At 40.7% G+C, this 24,685-nt stretch overlaps 1 long non-coding RNA gene across 1 annotated transcript; it reads left to right on the top strand.

The window, feature by feature from the left end:
- The first annotated feature begins 5,990 nt into the window (after positions 1-5,990).
- On the top strand, positions 5,991-15,294 carry LOC135964551 (uncharacterized). Its single transcript, XR_010577037.1, has 3 exons — positions 5,991-6,172; positions 12,265-12,363; positions 14,470-15,294. It is a non-coding gene; the product is annotated as an uncharacterized lncRNA (long non-coding RNA).
- Positions 15,295-24,685: the final 9,391 nt, after the last annotated feature.

Below are 24,685 nucleotides of genomic sequence, written 5' to 3'. Positions count from 1 at the left end.
GTAAGAGGCTTCAGTTACCTGATTATTTATTTAGAAAATTTGAATTTATGTCAATAAATGCAATTAGCATATAATATTTAATTTTTCTATTGCCTTCAACTGAGTTAAATGCAAGATAAGGCTGTTCTATTAGCATAACCCTGGCAACCTTCCCTTTTCTTGTGTTATTATCTGAAATATTTTATATGAGATAAAAATGATCTGGTCCATAAGAGTTTGGTAGGATTCACCAGTAAAGCCATTTTAGTGTGCTTAAAGGTGAGTAAAAGGACAGGTTTTATCATTTTAATTTCGATGGTGATTACTGATCTATTCCAGTTTTTTATTTTTTCTGTGTCAGTATTTTCCTAAACCATTCAATCTATATTTAAAAATTGTCACATAATTTTTTCAATAGTAGTATATTATCTTTTGAGTGTTTATGTTTTTCCACAGCTATTCTCCCTTTTACACTATATATTTTGTGGTTGCCTTTTTATTCTTAACAATAGTACCAGTTGTTTAACTTATCAACACTTTTCAATAACTATCTTAGGTTTTAATTATTTGCATTTCTGTGTTGCTTTTGTTTTTCCTGTAGTTATTTTACTTATTCTTTATTTTTATTATTTTATTTATTCTTATTTTTGAAGTTTGCTCTGTTTCTTTTTCCTAATTTATTGATTTGAATACTTTTTTCATTTATTTTTACTATTTCTTGTTTTTCAGTAAATACATACATAGCTATTTTCCTTTAAGCACTACTCTATTTGGTTCTATTTTTTTATTTATTATTTTATTTAAGCTTTAAGTATTCAGCTATAATTTTACTTTTAATCCATGGTGTGTTTTGTAGCATATTTTAGTTTTTCCACATATGTGGAATTATTTTTCTATAATTTTGGAATTATTTTGAATTTACAACATGTACCAAAACCATAGAGTGAGTGTTATTGTTTAGAACCTATTGTGACTTTCTTCATCAGTTTTTCTTTATAAATTTATGCAAATCTGATTTAAAATTTTTGTGTTCTATATGTGTTTGCTTTTAACATTTTTTTCTCCTTCTGATCTCTACAGATCAATTATTATGTTATTCAAACCTACAATATTTTTGTTTTTTCTACTACATCTATTAATTTTAAAGAGGAGTATGTTATCAACTTTAGCTAAAAATACTGATGTCCACTTATCTCAACAATTTATTTTATTGTTGAGTGATATATTTCAACATAATATATTTACTGATGCATAATTGCATGATGATTGTTGTGTTTTCTTATCATTTCTTCTCTCAGTTTATAAGCCTCTATTTTGTTCCTTATAACTTTTTGGCCTTAAATATTCATTTTTCCTAATATTAAAATTGCTTCCAAAGTTTTCTTTTGGTTTATATTGACCTGGTATATCTTTTTTTTTTTTTTATTGCATTTAACAAATATTTAATGTTTAATGTGAGACACTGCTTTAGGTTCTAGATATAAAGAAATAGGTTATAATCCTGCTTATCTGAAGCTTATATTTTAGTAGGCAAAACATATAATAATAGATTGAACTAACGAAGTAAAATCATATTATATGTTAGATGGTGATAAGTGCTACTGAAAAATGAAAGCATCCAGAAGAAACAGAGTTGTAAGTAGTAGGCTGAAATTTTAGACACTGTAATGGAAAAAGCCTCCATTTTATTTGGGTACCTAGAATCGCCTGCTGGAGGTTGAGCAGCTGCCATCCACAATCCCTCTCCTCAATGATTTATGGATAATGTTAGGAATGATACATTAGCACCAATGGAATGAGAAATAAACTGTATTACTCACAGAGTAAATAGCAAAATGATTTTCAAAGAGAAGATTTCAGATACAGTTGGGAGTTAAACAAAAGGAAACATTGGTGGTTTTGTGCTTTTATTGTGATTAGTGGATGGAGCCAGAATTGGGGTTCAGAATCTTGTTGTTGAGATGTGGGGCAAAGAGGAGAAGAAATGCTGAGGACTTGAAAAACTGCCATCAATCAAATCTCAAAAGTGAGGCTTTGTCCTTATTACAGACTCTACATTCAATTAGACTTAACTGAATGGAAAGTGGGGGATTGAGGAGAAATATATCCTTTCAAACGTTCTCATCTTTTTTATTACATTATTGAATTGATTTTTAAATTCAATGTGGATATTCATGTCTTGATCAAGAAACTTATGCCATTAGCAGTTATTATTACTTGTGTTAAAGAGAGTTTATTTACATTTATTTAACACTATGTGGTTTCTATTTTTTATACATAATTTTTTTCTTCCTTATTGTTTTATACTGGATACCTTTTTTTCCCCATTTTATGTCTTGTGGGGTTTATCTCTATAAAAATCTTTTATTTAGGCTATATTTCCCTATTTGTTTGAAATGTATCAAATGTATGTACTTCATAAAACAAAATGTGTACCACAGCACACTTTTAACTCCTAGTTGTTTCTATCCTGAGCACACAACAAATTAAACTTTCCTCCCAAGTTGATATCCATAGTGTCTTAGTTTGTCTTCTGTTGCTATAACAAAACACCATAGACTAGGTAATTAATAATAATAATAATAATAAAAGACACTATTTTTCACAGTTCTGGAGGCCGGAAGTCCAAGAGCATGGCATCAGCATTTGGTAGAAGCTTTCTTCCTGCATTATAACATAACAAAGATCATCACATGGTGAGAAAGCAAGAGCAAGACAGCCAGAAAGAGCCTGCTTTTATAACAAAGCCACTACTATGGTTACTAACCCTTCACCTATAGAATAAGACGAACCCACTCATTATGGCTTTTATTAGGCCCCACCTCTCAAAACCATTGGGTTGGAGATTAGTTTTCAACATACACACTTTCGGGGGCCACATTAAACCATAGTACATGGTATCATGTACTATTTTAGCCTGAGTCTTTTAAGAATATAAATGTTTAGAGGATCATTTAAAATAGAAAACACATTCTGTTTTCACTTCCTTTCTCAAATACCTTCTTCCTGGACTACTCTTTCTTACTAATGTAATAAATTCTCTAAAATTTATTGCAAACATTGTCCATGTATAATAAACTTTTCAGAAAATATCTTTATTTTAACTTGTATATAAAACTATAGGTTTTATATACAACTTACTTAACTTTTATATAGAACTGTAGGTTTCATGTTTTGTTTTGATTTTTAATCTGGCACACAGTAGATGATAATGTTTGTTCACAGTTGAAGGAATGCATATAAAAGTGTTTTCACACAAGATCAGAGAAACCAGAGGGTTTAAATGAACCAGAACCACATGCAAAAGCAATATAGCCCAATGCTTTTTTTCAAATACATTAAGATATTTAAACAGAAAAATAAAATAATTTATTGGTCTTTATACACCACAATTTTACAGGAAAATAAAGTGACTTCTTTATGTTTAGATAAATCCATTGTAAATAATTTTTAAAAACCATAAACATTGACTTATAAGCTATGGCACTTTAAATTTCTTTTATCTTAAAGTAACACAGAAGGAATGAGTATAAAGAGAAAAACATGTAACTAGGCTTCCCTAGGTGCCAATTAGGATCTTAGAGTATTTTAGGATTGTAAACTTCATTCACCCGAAAACAATTTTATGCTGCATTTTACTGAAATCAGAGAGCTTATCAGATTTAGCAGCTCTTCCCTAAAGCCACCCATAAGTCTTTCAATGTTGCCTTTTAATTACTTGTTTGTATGGGTGCCTCCTTTAATAGATCACAAACTCTTTGTGGAGTGTGTCTCACGCATTTCCTCATTCAGCAAGCACTGAGTTTTGTCTGTGTCTCAGGCACTGTCTCATGTATATTTGGAGATCCTAGTCAGCTATAATGTAGGTACTCAATAAAAGTCTCAAGTGAATCAATGAATCTTCTCTGCCTCTGGTTTAGAACATTTCATAGCATTTGGGTTGTATGTCATGTATCTTCAGTGTGTTCATACAGATTTTACTTAGGTAAAGTTTTGCAGGTTTATGCTAAAAATTTAAATGTCAATTTATTCCCCTATTTCTGGTATTAACATCAACAATAATGTCTTTTATTTATATTTTCCTTAATATATTTCAAAAAAACATTCCCATGCCAATTCACGTATTAAGTTAATGCAACCCACATGAAAAACCTGGCTGAGATTTTGTAAAAACCTGAGAAGTTAATTTGAAATTTCTATGGAATGTAAAGTATCTGGAAAAGCTAAAGTAATATTTAATAAAAGGAAATAAACTATAGGACTCATAGCACCTTGATTTCAAAACTTACTATAAAATTACAGTAATCCAGACATCATAATAATAGACAAATAGATTAATGGTATAGCAATTCATTCACACTTATACTGTCAATTTATATTTATTTTTTCAAAGTCCCCATAGTGTTTCAATGAGGAAAGCAAGTTTTCCATAAAAGAGGGTGACACAACTTGATATCTGTATGAAAGAAATTAACTTTGTTTCTTAATCCAGAAACAAAAAAAAGTTTTTTAATGAACCATGGATTTAAACATAAAAGCAAAAGCTTTAAGTCTGTAGAAGAAGGCAGGGGAGAATGTTTTTGCAACTTTAGAGTAGGCAAAGATTTCTTCAGATCACCCCATTAAAAACTGGAAAAAGACATGAATAGATATTTCTCAAATGAAGACACACAAGCAGCCAACAAATATAGACGAAATGCTTAACGTCACTAATCATCAGAGAAAAGCAAATAAAAACTGCAATGAAATACCATCTCACACCAGTCAGAATGGCTATTACTAAAACATCAAAAAGCAACAGATGCTGGTGAGGCTGTAGAGAATATGGAATGCTTATACATTCTTGGTAAGAGTATAAATTAACTTAGCCACTGTGGAAACAAGTTTGGAGATTTCTCAAAGAACTTAAGAACTACTATCTAGCCCAACAATCCCATTACTGATTATACATCCAAAAGAAAAAAATCATTTTACTAAAAAGACACATGCACTCGTATGTTCATTGCAGCACTATTCACAATAGCAAAGACATGGAATCAACTTAGATGTACATCAGTGGTGGACTGGATGAAGAAAATGTGGTACTTGGGCTGGGCGCAGTGGTTCACGCCTGTAATCCCAGCACTTTGGGAGGCCAGGGCAGGTGGATCATAAGGTCAGGAAATCGAGGCCATCCTGGCTAACACAGTGAAACCCCGTCTCTACCAAAAAGACAAAAAATTAGCCAGGTGTGGTGGCAGGTGCCTGTTGTCCCAGCTACTCAGAAGGCTGAGGCAGGAGAATGGCGTGAACCTGGTCGGCGGAGTTTGCAGTGAGTGGAGATGGTGCCACTGCCCTCCAGCATGGGTGACAGAGCAAGACTCCATCTCAAAAATGAAAAAAAAAGAAAGAAAATGTGGTATTTATACACCATGGAATACTAAGCAACTGAGAGGAGGGGCCAGCTGGGCTTCCTGGGTCAAGTAGGGGCTCAGAAAGCTGTGAAACTCACTAGTTTTCCTGCATTAGGACTTACTTCAGTCCTGGATGAATTACTATTGAAGATATATGCTTAAACTATTCCTAACACCAGGATTTGTGCATGTGTTGTCTTCCCCAAGAAAGCTATAAACAGAGAAAATTTTCTTGTAAGTTTCCCTGTGTCCTCTCTGCCCCTCTCCTTTCCTCCCCACCAAATTAAAGTAAAAGGAATGTTAACTGCCTGTTTTCCTGTGACCAGCAGACATTATCTATGCTCCCAATTCCAATTCCTTGTAAACATACTTTGTAAAGTCCTGTAAAATCCTGTCTCCTTTGCCATGCTGCTGCAAGGTCATAAAATAGATAAAATCTAAGTTGCAATTCTGGTTTTCCTCAAGATCTAAGACATGTCACAAATGGTTCACTGTCTTTGTTTCTTGCTCTGGTAACATATTCCCACCACATGTATTTCCTACCTAAAAGATATTAAATGGCAATTGTATAATCTAACTCTGGCTACCTGTTCGAGACCCCTTCCATGCTGCGGAAGCTTTGTACTTTCACTCTGCTCAATAAAGCCTACAGCTTTTTCTCTCTATCGGTCCATGTCTCTATCACTCACCATGGTCAGCCTCCACTCCAATCCTTCGGCATGGCTGGGCAAGGACCTTAAGCGTTACATTTTGGCAAGGCAGCCAGGAGACTCCAGGAAAGGCATCTAGATCGTCACATGGTGAGTACGATTGGACCTCTTTCGCTTGCTATTACGTCCTATCCTTCCTTAGAATTTTGAGGCTAAATACTGGGCACCTGTTGGCCACTTAAAGGCGATTAGTGTGGCTGCTGGACTAAAGACATAGGTGTGAGGCTATCTGGAAAAGGGCTCTCTAACAATCCCTGACCCTTCAGGATTGGGAGCGTTGGTTGGCCAGTTCCAACTCTTTTCTTTCCGTGGTGGTCCTGAAGTACACCCTGGAGTGCTCAGCAGACATCTTAGTCTCCCAGATATCCTGGGATATCCATGATCCCACCAGAGGCTCCCCCTGCATGCATTACAGAGTGTGAGACAGCCACATCTTCTGACTTCTGCCTCCTGGGTCCTGATGTCCACCAGCTAGACTTCTTTCCTCATGTTGCAAGCAAGGTTATTCCTGCTAGACAGGGTCAAGATTCCCTATTTAGAAGTCTTAAATTCTTGGGGTGCCTCCCAGAAGTGCCCTCTGGGGTTTAGGCAGGTGTCACCATTTGATGGCCACTTTGAAGGGTCAGTCCCCCACCATAGTGTATGGTCCCCTGCATCAGGACAATTTAAAGACAAGTCTGTAATTTTCATGTGGATAGTAGAAGGCTTAGGACATTTCCTCCATTGCTCCCAGATAGATTTTCCCGTTCCTTGGGGCCTCTCAGGTACAATCTGTGGTGCATAGGCATGGGTCTTAGAGCCATTAAATTGTTGTTTCAACCATTCAGTAATTGGTATTGGAAGGAAGAAAATATAGTCAGTTGGGACACAGGATACTGGACACAAGATACCCCCTTGAAAGGGGGGCTTACTCCTTTCGTGGCAAGTGGGGACAGAAGGCTAAAGTACATCAACTATTCTCTTGGCCCTGGCCTAGAGGACATCCACCACCCCTTTTAAGCTTACTAAGCATCCTGTTGCTAATTCAGAGATTTCTCCTTGAAGGACAGTTTTATGGCCAGGCCCACGTAAATTGGACCTTAGCATGCAAGCATCAGTAGTGCCCTTGACCCAGGCCTTACCGTCCTGGAACAGGTAAGATGCGTTGGTAGAAGGACCACAATAAATCCAACAGTCCTTGTGCCCCATTAAGTGGTCAAAGGGCGCACAGCAGGGGCAAGGGAAGTTTTCATCCCACCAGTAAGCATGGTTAAATCTGGTAGACGGAGAGCTCGGGAAAAGCGGCCATGAGCTTTGAGTATAATTGAACCTGACCCTTAGGGGATGCCCTAAGGGAAAACAAATCCTGGGACTAACCAGGGCTACGGGTATTCCTGCGTTTAAAATTTCAGATGGGCACCACCCCTTCAAAACCAGACACTCCCTTAAGATGTATCCTGAATAACTGGGACAAATTTGACCCTGAAACCTTAAAAAAGAAGCCACTGATTTTCTTCTGTACCACTGCCTGGCCACAGTATTCCTTACAAAATAGAGAAACTTGGCCCCCTGAGGGAAGAATTAATTATAATGCCCTTCTACGACTAGATCGTTTCTGTAAACAGGAAGGTAAATGGAGTGAAGTCCCTTACTTACAGGCTTTCTTTGCCCTTCGTGACCATACCGCCCTGTGCCAAGCCTGCAAGCTTTGCCCAAACGACAGAGGCCCACAACTGCCTCCATACTCAGGGCCTCTCCCTCAGCCCCACTCTCCTCCCTCACTGACTCTCCTCCATCCAGGCACACCAAACTGTTAAAGGCACACTGGAAAGAGAATGTAAACTCTGCGATCCAGGCACCTAAGCTATGTCCCTTACAAGCAGCAGTAGGAGAATTTGTGCCCACCCATGTACATGTCTCTTTCTCACTCTCAGATTTAAAACAAATAAAGGCAGATGTAGGGAACTTCTTGGATGATCCTGATAACTATAGATGTCCTGCAAGGATTAGGGTCGTCCTTTGATCTAACATGAAAAGATATCATGTTACTTCCTGATGAGACCTTAAGTCCTGCTGAAAAAGAAGCAGCTTTAACAGCAGCCTGGTGATCTGTGGTACCTTAGCCAAGTAAATGATCGAATGGCCCTGGAGGAGAGGAAAAAGTTCCCCATAGTGCAACAGGCAGTCCTCACTGTAGACCCTCAATGGGATACTGACTCAGATCATGGAGATTGGAGCCACAGGCATTTGCTAACTTGCATTTTGGAAGGGTTTAGGAAGACTTAGAAAAAGCCTATGAACTACTCAATGCTCTCCACAATTATGTAGGGAAAAGAGGAAAACCCCTCCACTTTTCTAGAAAGGCTAAGGGAGGCCCTAAGAAAGCACGCCACCCTAACTCCAGATCCTGTAGAAAGCCAACTTATTTTAAAGGATAAATTTGTCACCCAATCAGCAGCTGACATTAGAAGAAAACTTCAAAAGTCTGGCTTAGGCCCAGAACAAAAGTTGGAGGCATTATTAAACCTGGCAACATCAGTGTTCTGTAACAGGGACCAAGAGGAACAGGCCAAAAGGGAAAAGTGAGATAAGAGAAAGGGTGCAGCCTTAGTTGTGGCCCTCAGACAGGCAGATCTTAGTGGCTCAGAAGGAACCAAAAGAGGAGCAGGCCAATTGCCTAGTAGGGCTTGTTATCAGTGCAGTTTGGGGGGCTTGTTATCAGTGCACTTTAAGGAAGATTGTCCAACAAGAAACAAACTACCCCCTCACCCACGTCCAATATGTCAAGGTAATCACTGGAAGGCGCACTGCCCCAGAGGATGAAGGCCCTCTGGACCAGAAGCACCCAACCAGATGATTCAGCAACAGGACTGAGGGTGCCTGGGGTAAGCACCAGCTCATGCCATCACCCTCACAGAGCCCCGGGCGAGTTTGACCATTGAGGGCCAGGAAGTGGATTTCCTCCTGGACACTGGCATGGCTTTCTCAGTTTTAACCTCCTGCCCCGGATAACTGTCCTCAAAGTCCGTTACTATACGAGGAATCTTAGGACAGCCTATAACCGGTATTTCTCTCACCTCCTCAGCTGCAATTGGGAGACTTTGCTCTTTTCATATGCCTTCTTGTTATGCCGAAATTCCCACATGCTTATTAGGGAGGGACGTATTCGCTAAAGCTGGGGCTATTATCTACATGAATATGGGGAACAAATTACACATTTGTTGTCCCCTACTTGAAGAAAGAATCAACTCTGAAGTCTGGGTCTTGGAAGGACAATTCAGAAGGGTAAACAATGCCCATCCAGTTCAAATCAGGCTAAAAGACCCCACCACTTTTCCTTATCAAAGGCAATATTCCTTAAGTCCTGAGGCTCATAAATAATTACAGGATATTGCTAGACATTTAAAAGCTCAAGGCTTGGTAAGAAAATGCAGCAGTTCTTGCAACACCCCAATCCCTGGAATACAAAAACCAAATGGTCAGTGGAGACTAGTGCAAGACCTCATAATCATCAATGAGGCAGTAATTCCTTTATATCATGCTGTACCCAAGCCCTATACACTGCTTTCTCCGATACCACAGGAAGCAGAATGGTTCACTGTTCTGGACCTCAAAGATGCCTTCTTCTGCATTCCCCTGCACTCTAACTCCCAGTTCTTCTCTGTGTTTGAGGATCCTACAGACCACATGTTCCAGCTTACGTGGATGGTCTTGTCCCAAGGGTTTAGAGATAGCCCTCGTCTGTTTGGTCAGGCATTGACCCATGACCTAGGCCAGTTCTCAAGTTCAGGCACTCTAGTCCTCCAATATGTGGATGACATACTTCTGGCTACCAGTTCAGTAAGCCTCATGTCAGTAGACTACTCTAGATCTCTTAAACTTTTCAGCTAATTGAAGGTACAAAGTGTCCAGGACAAAGGCCCAGCTCTATCTACAACAAGTTAAATATCTAGGCCTAGTCCTAGTCAAAGGAACTAGGGCCCTTAGCAAAGAGTGTATTCAGCCTATACTGTCCTATCCTCACCCTAAAACATTGAAACAGTTGTGGGGATTCCTTGGAATCACTGGCTTTTGCCAACTGTGAATTCCTGAATACAGTGAAATGGCCAGGCCACTCTATACCCTGAAAAAGGAGACTCAGAAGGCAAATACTCATCTAGTAGAATGGGAAACAGAGGCAGAAACAGCCTTCAAAACTTTAAAGCAGCCCCTGGTAGAAGCTCCAGCCCTGAGCCTTCCCACAGTACGAAATTTCTCTCTATATGTCACTGAGAGAGCAGGAATAGCTCTTGGAGTTCTTAGACTCATGGGACAGCCCCACAAACAGTGGCATACCTAAGTAAGGAAATTGATGTAGTAGCCAAAGGCTGGCCTTACTGTTTATGGGTGGTTGCGGTAGTAGCCATCTTATGTCAGAGGCTATTAAAATAATATAAGGAAAGGATCTCACTGTCCAGACTACTCATGATTTAAGTGGCATATTAAATGCTAAAGGAAGTTTATGACTTTCAGCGCCTACTTAAATACCAGGCACTACTCCTTGAGGGACCAGTGTTTCAGATACACACATGTGCAGCCCTCAACCCTGCCACTTTTCTCCTAGAGGATAAGGAACCAGTTGAGCATGACTGCCAACAAATTATAGCTCAGACTTATGCCACTCCAAAAGATCTCTTAGACATCCCCTTAACTAACCCTGACCTTAACCTGTACTCCAATGGAAGTTCATTTGTAGAAAATGGGGTATGAAAGGCAGACTATGCCATAGCTAGTGATGCAATAGTACTTGAAAGTAAGCCTCTTCTCCCAGGGACCAGTGCTGAATTAGCAGAACTAGTGGCACTTACCCCAGGGTTAGAACTGGGAGAAGGGAAAAGAATAAATGTATACACAGATAGCAAGTATGCTTATCTAGTCCTACAGGCACATGCTGCAATATGGAAAGAAAGGGAGTTCCTAACCTCCAGAGGAACACCCGTTAAGTACCACAGAGAAATCATGGAGTTATTGCACACAGTACAAAAACCTAAGGAGATGGCAGTCTTACACTGCTCAGGCCATCAGAAAGGTGAAGGAGAAGAAGTAGAAGGAAACCACCAAGCAGATGCTGAGGCCAAAATTGCTGCCAGGCAGGACTTTCCTTTAGAAATGCCCATGGAAGGACCCTTGGTATGGAGCAACTGCCTCCAGGAGGTTAAGCCCCAATATTCCCCAACTGAAACAGAATGGGGACTTTCACGAGGACATAGTTTTCTCCCCTCGGGGTGGCTAGCAACAGAGAAAGGAAAGGTCCTAATACCCGAAGCTAGCCAGTGGAAAGTACTTAAAACTCTCCACCAAATTTTCATATGGGTACTGAAAGAACCCATAAGATGGCCACATTCCTCTTTACAGGGCCAAACCTCCTCAAAACCATCCAGTAACTGGTCAAAGCCTGTGAAGTGTGCCAAAAGAATAACCCCTTGGCCCACCATAAGCCCCCTCCAGGACAAAGAACAGGGCATTATCCTGGAGAAGACTGGCAGTCAGATTTTACCCATATGCCAAAGTCAAGAGGATTCAATACTTACTGCTCTGTGTTGATACCTTTACAAATTGGGTGGAAGTCTTCTCTTGTAGAACAGAGAAGGCCCAAGAAGTGGTTAAAGTCTTAGTTCATGAAATAATTCCTAGATTTCGGCTTCCCCAAAGCTTACAAAGTGACAATGGTCCAGCTTTTAAAGCTACAATAACTCAGCAAATTTCCAAGGCACGAAATACAATATCACGTTCACTGTGCCTGGAGGCCACAATCCTCAGGGAAAGTCGAAAAGGCAAATGAAATACTAAAGAGGCATTTGAGAAAGCTAGCGCAAGAAACTCATCTCTCATGGCCCACTCTCTTGCCCATGGCCTTATTAAGAATCCAAAACTCCTCTCACAGAAAGGGGCTCGGTCCATATGAAATGCTGTATGGATGGTCTTTTCTCACAAATGACCTCCTGCTCCATAAGGAAATGACCAATTTAGTCAAAGATATAACTTCTCTGGCAAAATATCAACAAAACCTTAAAACTTTACCCAAAAGTTGTGACAGGGAAAAAGGAATAGAGTTGTTTCAATAGGATATCTAGTATTGGTCAAGTCTCTCCCCTCTACCTCTCTATCTGTGGATGCCTCATGGGAGGGACCATACTTAGTAATCCTCTCTCCCTCCACTACAGTTAAAGTGGCAGGAGTGGAATCCTGGATTCACCACACCCGAGTTAAACCTTGGACACCTCCTCGGGAACTTACAGGATCATCAACTCAGGAGTTACAAGGTCAGCCAGACCAGCTTTGACACACCTGTCAGCCACTAGAGAACCTGCGTCTCCTATTTCAGAAGGAAACACCTCAGACCAGAAAAACTCCTGAAGTTAATCCTGAAGAGGAACTTCTCCCTACTTAAAGGGGGATAAGTTAAAAAAAAAAAAAAAAAAAAAAAAAAAAAGCCTACATGATCTTTGACATCTCTCCTTCTCTCTTTGATGGAATCCTTCTACTGTTTTGTTACATTATTAAGCAGTATACTAACCATACTCTTTGCAGTAGGATTATATACTGTAGCTCCAGCCGGGACAAAAGTCTTAATCACATCAACCTTTCTTCTATCGTCCATCCTTCTAACAGCAATTTACTCCTTTTTCTCTCCTCTTCCCTACGACCTTCCACCTACAACACATCATGACTCCTCTTAGGCTTCCTGCCATCCTCTTCATACTCATGGCCCTTTCTCCAACTACCACACTCCCCTACCGCCTCATGTCAGTGTGCCTCCCCTGGAGGAGTCAGGTGGCATTCTCTCAGAAACTCTTGGGGATTAGGTAGCCCCTTCCAAGCACCTGTATCTCTCGCTGCATATACTTACATGAGAAAAGAATGTTATAAAACTTCTCTCGGCCGGGCGCGGTGGCTCAAGCCTGTAATCCCAGCACTTTGGAAGGCTGAGGCGGGTGGATCACGAGGTCAGGAGATCGAGACTATCCTGGTTAACATGGTGAAACCCCCTCTCTACTAAAAATACAAAAAACTAGCCAGGCGTGGTGGCGGGCGCCTGTAGTCTCAGCTACTTGAGAGGCTGAGGCGGGAGAATGGCGTGAACCCGGGAGGCGGAGCTTGCAGTGAGCTGAGATCACGCCACTGCACTCCAGCCTGGGAGACACAGCGAGACTCCGTGTCAAAAAAAAAAAAAAACTTCTTCTCTCTGCTCTCACAATGGCTGTACACATCACCAAGGAAAAATGATCTGAGGTGACTGTCCTGAGAAATGGGGGCCAACGCTTGTTGGACATGTTATACACGTATAGGTATGTCTGACAGAGGAGGCGTGCAAGACGAGGCTAAAGAATGCCATATCCAACAAGTAATTAAAAACTTGGTCCAGCTCTCCAGTACTCCCAGTCCATACAAGAAATTAGACTTTTCCAGGCTACAAGAAACCCTTAACTCTCATTCTCATCTCTGGAACCAGTTTAACACCACCCTTTCAGGAATACTAGAGGCCTCTGCTAGTAATCCAACCAACTGTTGGATGTGTCTCCCCTTGCGTTTTCGACCATATGTCCCAGTCCCTGTCCCCAGACAGTGGAACTTATCCACCCCAGTCCTAAACACCACCATAGTCACCGATTTATCAGCCACACAGGTCTCAAATCTCACATACATAAACTTCAGCATGACTCTCAATAAGAACATCTCCTGATGTCAGTCCTGGATATTAGTAACCTCAGGTTTCACCTGGTTAACTTCAGGGATCTTTTTCATCCATGATAACACAGCCTATCAATGCCTAAATGGACTCCAAAAGAACTATGCTTTCCCTCCTCTCTAGCACCTCCCATGTCCATATATACTGAACAAGAGTTACAAAGTCTCCTTACACCCCAATCCTGTCACACACAAGCCCTTACTGTCCCTTTTATTATGGGAGCCGAAATACTGGGCAGGCTTGGGACTAGAATTGGAGGCATAACCTCCTCCACCCAATTCTATTATAAATTATCATGAGAATTAAATGATGACATGGAATGAGTTGCCAACTCCCTAGTGACCCTACAAAGCCAGCTTAATTCTCTGGCTGCAGTAGTCCTCCAAAACTGAAGAGCCCTAGTCCTATTAACAGGTGAAAGAGGAGGAACCTGTCTCTTCCTAGGAGAAGAATGTTGCTATTTCATTACCCAGTCAGGAATCATTACTGAAAAGGTCAAATAAATAACAGAACGGATAGAAAGTAGGAAAAACAAGCTTGAACACTGAGGACTCTGGATTATGTTTAACCAATGGATATCTTGGCTCCTCCCCTTTCTAGGCCCTGTGACAGCCATTCTACTATTACGCGCCTTTGGGCCTTGCATTTTTAACCTCCTTGTCAAATTTCTTTCCTCCAGGATAGAGGCCATTAAGCTACAAATGGTCTTACAAATGGAACCTCAAATGAGCTCAACTCACGGCTTCTACAAGGACCCCTGGATCAACCTGCTGGTCCCTCAACTAGCCTAGAAAGTTCCCCTCTGGAGGACACCACAACTGCAAGGCCCCTTCTTTGCCCCCAACCAGCAGGAAATAGCCAGAATGACTGCTGCCCAGTTCCCAACAGCAGTTGCGATGTCCTGTTTAGAGGGGGGACTGAAAGGAAGGGACAGCTGGGCTTACTGGGCCAAGTAGGGGCTTAGAAAGCTATGAAACTCACTCATTTCCTGCATCAGGACTTGCTTCAGTCCTGAATGAATAATATTGAAGATATATGCTTAAACTATTCCTAACACCAGGATTTGTGCATGTGTTGTCTTCCCCAAGAAATCTATAAACAGTGAAAATTTTGCTGTAAGTTTCCCCGTGTCCTTCTCTCCCTCACTCCTTTCCCCCTCCCCAAAACTAAAATTAAAAGGAACGTTAACTGCCCATTTTCTTGTGACCAGTGGGCCTTACCTATCCTCCCAATTCCAATTCCTTGTGAACATACTTTGTAAAGTCCTGTAAGATCCTGTCTCCTTTGCCATGCCACTGCAGGGTCATAAAATAGATGAAACCTAAGTTGCAATTCCAGTTTTCGTCAAGATCTAAGACACATCACAAATGGTTAATTGTCTTTGTTTCTCACTCTGGTAACATCTTCCCGCTGCATGTATTTCCCACCTTAAAGAGTTTAAAAAGCAATTGTGTAATCTAACTCTGGTTACCCATTTGAGACCCCTTCCGTGCTGTGGAAGCTTTGTACTTTCACTCTGCTCAATAAAGCCTACAACTTTTTCTCTCTATAGGTCCATGTCTCTATCACTTACTGCAGTCAGCTGCCACTTCAAATTTTTGGTGTGGCTAGGCAAGAACGTTAAGTGTTAGATAACCTTAAAAAAACAATCAAGTCGAGCGGTGATTGCAACATGGCCGAATAGGAACAGCTCTGGTCTACAACTCCCAACAAGATCGATGCAGAAGAAGGGTGATTTCTGCACTTCCAACTGAGGTACTTAGTTCATCTCATTGGGACTGGTTTGACCGTGAGTGCAGCCCACAGAGGGTGAGCCAAAGCAGGGCAGGGCATCGCGTCACCAGGGAAGCACAAGGGGTTGAGGGATTTTCCTTTCCTAACCAAGGGAAGCCGTGAGTGACTGTACCTGGAGGAATCATACACTCCTGCCCAAATACTGTGCTTTTCCCACAGTCTTCACAACTAGCAGACCAGGAGATTCCCTCCCATGCCTGGTTCAGTGGGTCCCATGGTCATAGAGCCTTGCTCACTGCTAGTGAAGCAGTCTGAGATTGACCTGGGATACTAGAGTGTGGTGGGAGGAGGGGCATCTGCCATTGCTGAAGCTTGAGTAGGTAGTTCTATGTTCACAGTGTAAACAAAGAGGCAGGGAAGCTCAAACTGGGCAGAGCCCACCACAGCTCAACAAGGCCTACTGCCTCTCTAGATTCTATGACTGGGAGCAGGGCATATCTGAATAAAAGGCAGCAGACAGCTTCTACAGACTTAAACATCCCTGCCTGACAGCTCTGAAGAGAGCAGTAGTTCTCCCAACATGGCGTTTGAGATCTGCTAACAGACAGACTGCCTCTTCAAGTGGGTCCCTGACCCCCATGTAGCCTGACACCTCCCAGTAGGGGCCAACAGACACTTCATACAGGTGGGTGCCCCACTGAGACAATGCATCCAGAGGAAGTATCAGGCAGCGATATTTGCTGTTCTGCAGCCTCCGTGGTGTTACCCATGTAAAAAGGGTCTGGAGTAGACCTGCAGCAAACTCCAACAGACCTGCAGCTAAGGGGCCTGTCTGTTAGAGGGAAAACTAACAAACAGAAAGCAATAGCATCAACATCAACAAAAAGGATATCCACATGAAAACCCCATTATAAGTCACCAACATCAAAGACAAAAGGTATATAAAACCACTAAGATGGGGTGAAACCAGAGCAGAAAGTCTGAAAATTCCAAAAACCAGAACACCTCTTCTCCTCCAAAGCAACACAACTGGTTGACAGCAAGGGAACAAAAATGGATGGAGAATGAGTTTGATGAGTTGACAGAAGTAGGCATCAGAAGGTCGGTAATAACAAATTTCTCCAAGCTAAAGGAGCATGTTCTAACCCATCACAAGGAAGCTAAAAACCTTGAAAAAAGATTAGACGAATGGATAATTAGAATAACAGTGTAGAGAAGAACTTAAATGACCTGATGGAGCTGAAAACCACGGTATGAGAACTGCATGAAGCATACATGAGTGTCAATAGCCAATTCGATCATGCAGAAGAAAGGATATCAGCGATTGAAGATCAAATTAATGAAATAAAGCAAGAAGACAAGATTAGAGAAAAGAAAGTAAAAAGAAAAGAACAAAATCTCCAAGAAATATGGAACTGTGTGAAAAGACCAAATCTATGTTTGATTGGTGTACCTGAAAGTGATGGGGAGAATGGGACCAAGTTAGAAAACAGTCTTCAGGATATTATGAGGAGAACTTCCCCAACCTAGCAAGGCAGGCCAACATTCACATACAGGAAATACAGAGAATGCCACAAAGATACTCCTCAAGAAGAGCAACCCCAAGACACATAATTGTCAGATTCACCAAGGCTGAAATGAAGGAAAAAATGTTAAGGGCAGCCAGAGAGGAAGGTTGGGTTACCCACAAAGGGAAGCCCATCATACTAACAACAGATCTCTCAGTAGAAACCCTACAAGCCAGAAGAGAGTGGGGGCCAATATTCAACATTCTGAAAAGAAAGAGTTTTCAACCGAGAATTTCATATCCAGCCAAACTAAGCTTTATAAATGAAGGATAAATAAAATCCTTTACAGACAAGCAAATGTTGAGAGATTTTGTCACTACCAGGCCTGCCTTACAAAAGCTCCTAAAGGAAGCACTAAACATGGAAAGGAACAACCAGTACCAGCCACTGCAAAAACATGCCAAATAGTAAAGACCATCAATGCTATGAAGAAACTGCATCAATTAATGGGCAAAATAACCAGCTAGCATCGTAATGACAGGGTCAACTTCACACATAACAGTACTAATCTTAACTGTAAATAGGTCAAATGCCCCCAATTAAAAGACACAGACTGGCAAATTGGATAAAGAGTCAAGACCCATAGGTGTGCTGTATTCAGGAGACCCACCTCATGTGCAAAGACACAAAGAGGCTCAAAATAAAGGGAGGGAGGAAGATCTACCAAGCAAATGGAAAGCAAAAAAAAAAAAAAAAAAAAGAAAAAAAAGTGTTGCAATCCTCATCTCTGATAAAACAGACTTTAAACCAGCAAAGATAAAAAGAGACAAAGAAGGCCATTATGTAATGGTAGAGGGATCAATTCAACAAGAAGAGCTAACTGTCCTAAATATATATGCAGCCAATACAGGAGCACCCAGATTCATAAAGCAAGTTCGTGGAGACATACAAAGAGACTTAGACTCCCACACAACAATAATGGGAGACTTTAACACCCCACTGTTGATATTAGACAGATCAATGAAATAGAAAATTAACAAAGATATCCAGGACTTGAACTCAGCTCTGCACCAAGCAGACCTGATAGCCATCTACAGAATTCACCACCCCAAATTTACAGAATGTACATCCTTCTCAGCACCACATCACACTTATTTTAAAATTGACCACATAATTGGAAGTAAAACACTCCTCAGCAAATGTAAAGGAACAGAAATCACAACAGCTCTCTTTCAGACCACAGTGAAATCAAATTGGAACTTAGGACGAAGAAACTCACTCAAAACCACACAGCTACATGGAAACTGAGCAACCTGCTCCTACTGGGTAAATAACGAGATGAAGGCAGAAATAAAGATGTCCTTTGAAACCAATGAGAACAAAGACACAACATACCAGAATCTCTGGGACACCTTTAAAGCAGTGTGTAGAGGGAGATTTATAGCACTAAATGTCCACAAGAGAAAGCAGGAAATATCTAAAATTGACACTCTAACATCACAATTAAAAGAATAGAGAAGCGAGAGCAAACAAATTCAAAAGCTAGCGGAAGATAAGAAGTAACTAAGATCGGAGCAGAACTGAAGGAGATAGAGACACAAAAATACCCTTCAAAAAATCAGTGAATCCAGGAGCTGGTTTTTTGAAAAGATCATCAAAATTGATAGACCACTAACAAGACTAATAAACAAGAAAAGAGAGAAGAATCAAATAGATGCAATAAAAAATGATATAGGGGATATCACCACTGATCCTACAGAAATGCAAATTACCATCAGAGAATACTACAAACACCTTCATACAAATAAACTAGAAACTCTGGAAGAAATGGATAAATTCCTGGTCACATACATCCTCCCAAGATTAAACCAGGAAGAAGTTGAGTCTCTGAGTAGACCAATAACAGGTTCTGAAATCAAGGCAATAATTAATAGCCTACCAACTAAAAAAAGTCCAGAAACAGATGAATTCACAGTAGAAATCTACCAGAGGTACAAAGAGGAGCTGGTAACATTCCTTCTGAAACTATCTCAATCAACAGAAAAAGAGGGAATCCTCTCTAACTCATTTCTTGAGGCCAACCAGCATCTTCCTGATACCAACGCCTGGCAGAGACACAACAACAACAACAACAACAAAATGAATTTTAGGCCAATATCCCTGATGAACATTGATGCGAAAATCCTCAGCAAAATACTGGCAAACTGAATCCAGCAGCACATCAAAAAGCTTATCCACCATGATCAAGTGGGCTTCATCTCTGGGATGAAAGGTTGGTTCAACATATGCAAATCAATAAACGTAATCCATCACATAAACAGAACCAAAGACAAAAACCACATGATTATCTCAATAGATGAAGAAAAGGCCTTCAACAAAATTCAACAGCCTTTCATGGTAAAAACTCTCAATAAGCTAGTATTGATGGAACGTATCTCAAAATAATAAAAGCTTTTTATGACAATCTCACAGCCAATATCATACTGAATGTACAAAAACTTGAAACATTCCTTTTGAAAACTGCCACAAGACAAGGATGTTGTCTCTCACCACTCCTATTCAACATAGTATTGGAAGTTTTGGCCAGGGCAATCAGGCAAAAGAAAGAAATAAAGGTTATTCAATGAGGAAACGAGGCAGTCAAATTGTCTCTGTTTGCAGATGACATGATCTTGTATTTAGAAAACTCCATCATCTCAGTCCAAAATCTCCTTAAGCTGATAAGCAACTTCGGAAAAGTCTCAGGATACAAAATCAATGTGCAAAAATCACAAGCATTCCTATACACCAAGAACAGACAAACAGAGAGCCAAATCATGAGTGAACTCCCATTCACAATTACTACTAATTGAATAAAATACCTAGGAATCCAACTTACAAGGGATGTGAAGGACCTCTTCAAGGAGAACTACAAACCACTGTTCAAGGAAGTAAAAGAGGACACAAACAAATGGAATAACATTTCATGCTCATGGATAGGAAGAATCAATATTGTGAAAATGATCATACTGCCTAAAGTAATTTATAGATTCAACACCATCCCCATCAAGCTACCACTGACTGACTTCACAGAATTGAAAAAAACTACTTTAAATTTCATATGGAACCAAAATAGAGCTCACATAACCAAGAGAATCCTAAGCAAAAAGAACAAAGCTGGAGACATCATGCTACCTGACTTTAAACTATACTACAAGGCAACAGTAACCAGGAACAATATAACGGGGAAGGTGTACACCCCCTGCGATACTAAGAGTAATGTTATCCTCTCCCCATCTTGATATTAGGAACAGTATTACGGGGGGTGGCGTACAAGAACTGTGATATTGAAAGTAATATCATCCTCTACCCCCTGGATGTTAGGAACAGCATCACAGGGGTTTGTACATCCCCTGCGATATTGGGAGTAATATAATCTTCCCCCCCCCCCCCCCGGATATTAGGAACAATATCATAGTGGTGTGTACACTCCCTGCACTACTGGAAGTAGTGTCATCTTCTCCTTCCTTGGATATTAAAAGCAGTGTCACAGGGCTTTGTATACTCCGCAATATTGGGAGTAATATCTTTTTCATCTCCCTTGGTGTATATCAGGAACAATATCACAGGCAAAGTGTACACATTCTGAGATATTGGAAGTAATATTATCCTCTCCCAACCTAGATATCAGGAAGAATATCACAGGGGGGCAGTACACTCCCTGCATTATTGGAAATAATATCATCCTATTTTCCCCTCGGTGTTAGGAGCTATATCTACAGAGAGGGTGGAAACCCCATTCAATATTAGAAGTAATATCATCTTCTCTTCACTTGGGTATTAGGAACAATGTTACAGAGTGGGTGTTTACCCCCTATACTATTCAGTGTAATATTATCCTCTTTCCTTCTGCATATTAAAAACAATATCACAGGGGAAGTGTACACCCCTGTGCTACTGAAAGTAATATGATCCTCTTTCCTTCTGAATATTAGAAACAATATCTGAGAGGGGAGGTACACCCTCTGCGATATTGGAAGAAATAACATATTCTGTCATCCTGGATATTAGGAACAATATCACAAAGAGGGTGTACTCCCTCTGCGATTTTGAGCATAATATTACCTCCTCCCAACCTGGATATTAGGAACAATATCACGGGGAGGAGTGTCCATTTTCTGCGGTATTGACAATAATATCATCATCTCCCCCCTCGAATATTAGAAACAATATCACAAGTAGGGTGTACACCGTCTGCGATATTGAAAGTAGTATCATCCCTTCCCTTCATAGACGCTAGGAAGACTATCACAGGATGGGTGTACATTCCCTACGCCATTGGAAGTAATGTCAACCTTTACCCCCATGGCTATTGGGAACAATATTACAGGGTGTGTGTGTGTAAACTATTTGTAATATCGGGAGTAATATCATCCTCTCCCCACCTGAATAGTAAGGACATTATCACAGGGGGGATGTACATTCCCTTCGATATTGAGAGTAGTAGCATCTTCTTTCTCCCTGAATATTAGAAACAATATCATGGGGTGGCGTACACCCCTGCAATATTGGGAGTAATATTATCCTCTTTCCTTCTGGATATTAGAAACAATATCATCACTGGGGGAGGGTGTGTGCAAGCCCTGCGATATTGGGAGTAATATCATTATCTCACCCTCTTTATATTAGAAAGAATATCACAAGAGGTCAGTACACCACCTGCGATATTGGCAGTCAACATCGTCTTCCCCATTCGATATTAGGAACAGTATCACAAAAGGGGTGTACAATCCCTGCGGTATTGGGAGTAATATCATCCTTTTCTCTCTGGATATAAGGAACAATATCACGGAGGGTGTGTGTACGCCCCTCGCGATATTGGGAGTTATTTTATCCTCTTTCCATTAAATAATAGGAACAATATCACGAAAGGGGTGTACACCGCCTGTAATATTTAGAGTAACATCATCCTCTTCCCCCCTGAATACTAGGAACAATGCCACAGCGTGTGTGTACAGTCCCTTCAATACTGAAAGTAATATCAACCTCTCCCCCACGGATATTAGAAACAATATCATAGAGATTGTACACCCCCCTGCGATATTGGGAGTAATATCATTTTCTCCCCCCTCACCGAATTCTAGGAACAATATCACAGAAGGGGTGTACACCCCCTTCAATATTGGGATTGATATCATTTTCTTTTCTACTGAATATTAGTAACAATAATACAGAGGTGATGTACACCCCTCCCTCTGAGATATTGACAGTAACATAATCATCTCTCCCTTTGGATAATATTAACAATATCACAGGGGGGTGTACACCCTCTGCCAAGTGGGCAGTAATATCAGCCTCTTTCCTGTGAATATTAGGAACAATATCACAAGGTGGGGTGTAAAAACTCTGTGATATTGGGAGTAAAATCTTCCTCTCCTTTCCTGGATATTTGGAACAGTATCACAGGGACGTGTACACCCCCTGCACTATTTTAGTAATATTGTCATCTCTCGCTCTGGATATTAGGAACAATATCACAAAGAGGGTATAAACCCTCTGCAATATTGGGAGTAATATCACCTTCTCCCCCCATGGATATTAGGAACAATATCACAGGGGGTTGTACACCTCCTGCGATATTGGAAGTAATATCATCCTCTCTCCCCTGAATATAAGAATCTGTATCATGGGGGGTTGTACACCTACTGTGGTATGGGAGTGATATCATCCTCTCCTCCTCTCGATATTAGGAACAATATCAAAGGGGGAGTGAACAACTCCTGCACTATTGGGGGTAATATCATCCACTCCAGTGCATATTAGGAACAATATCACAGTGAGGGTGTTTACCCCCTGTGCTATGGGGGGTAATATCATCTCTCTCGCTGATAATATTGTAAACAATATCTCAGAGGGGGCTATACACCCCCTCTGAGATATTGGGAGAAACAACATCCTCTCCCACGCTGGATATTAGGAACAATATCACAAAGAAGGTGGACCCCTCTGCGATACTGGGCATAATATCACCCTCTCCCAACCTGGATAATAGGAAAAAAATTACAGAGTGGAGTACACTCCTTGTGGTATTAACAATAACATCATTGTCTTTCCCCTTGAATATAAGAACAATATCACAAGGGGGGTGTAAACCGTCTGCTATATTGAGAGTATTATCATCCTCTTCCCTCCTGGATATTGGGAACAATATCACAGAGGGGATGTACAGCCCCTGCGACACTGAGAGTAATATCACCTCTCCCCTTATGATTATGAGGAACAATATCATTGGAGGGTATATACGTCCTCGATATTGGGAGTGATATCATCCTCTCCCTGCCTGGATTTTAGAGGCAACATCACAGGCGAGGTGTATAGTCCCTGTGATATTGCGCCTAATATCTTCTTTCCTCCTGAATATTAGAAACGATATCATGGAGGGGGTGTACACCCCGTGCAATATTGGAAGTAATATCATTCTCTTCCCTTCTGGAAATAGGAATAGTATCACAGGATAGGTGTACAACACCTCCAATATTGGGAGTAATATTACCCTGTTCCCCTGTGGATATTAGGAACAATATCACAAGGGGAGTGTATACTCCTGCAATATTGACAGTAATATCATCGTCTTTCTCATTGCATATTAGGAACAATATCACAAAAAGGGTGTACACTCCCTGTGATATTGGGAGTAATATTATCCTCTTCTTCTTGGATATTAGAAACAATATCACAGGGAGTGTACACACCTGTGTATACACAATATTGGGAGTAGTATCATCCTCTTTCCTCTAAATATCAGGAACAATATAACAAAGTGGTTTTACACCCCTTATGATATTGGGAGTAACATTATTCTCTCCCCCCTGGATATTATGAACAATATCACAGGGTGTGTGTACACTTTCTGCATTATTGGAAGTAATACCAACCTCTCTCTTCCTGGATATTTAAAACAATATCACGGGGAGAGGTGGACCCCTCGTGATATTGGGAGTAATATCATCCTCTCCCACCCTGAATATTAGGAACAATATCACAGAAGGGGTGTACACCTTCTTCGATATTGGGATTATTTTCATCCTCTCTTCCACTGGATATTAGGAAAAATATCATAGAGTAGGTGTACACCCTCTGTGATATTGACAGTAATATCATCATCTCTTCCTCTAAATATTGTTAGTATAACGGGGATCTACTGCCCCTGCGTTATAGAGAGTAATATCATCCCCTTCCCTTTGTATACTAGAAAAAATATCACATGGAGGGTGTACACACTGGTTGTACACCCCCTGCAATATTGAGAGTAATATAATCCTCTGCACCCCTGGGTATTGATTGACAGCAATATCCCATGGGGGAGTGTACATCCCCTGCACTGTTGGGAATAATATTTTCATCTCCCAGCCTGCATATTAAAAACAATATTACAGGAGTATACACTTGAATATTAGGATGAATATAACATGGGAGTGTACATCACCTGCGCTATTGAAAGGAATATTACCCTCTCACGCCCTGGGTATTAAAAACAATACCTTAGAAGGGGTTTACAAACCCTGCAATATGGGGAATAATATCATCCTCTCCCCTCCTAAGTATTAGAGACAATATCACTGGGAAAGTGTATGCTACCTGTGATATTGGGCGTAATATTACCCTCCCACAATC

The sequence above is a fragment of the Macaca fascicularis genome, chromosome 8 (genome assembly GCF_037993035.2).
Source record: "Macaca fascicularis isolate 582-1 chromosome 8, T2T-MFA8v1.1".
In the NCBI taxonomy this organism is placed as follows: domain Eukaryota; kingdom Metazoa; phylum Chordata; class Mammalia; order Primates; family Cercopithecidae; genus Macaca; species Macaca fascicularis.
The sequence above is the reverse complement of the archived record's forward strand: the minus strand, read 5'-3'. Positions and strand labels throughout refer to the sequence as shown.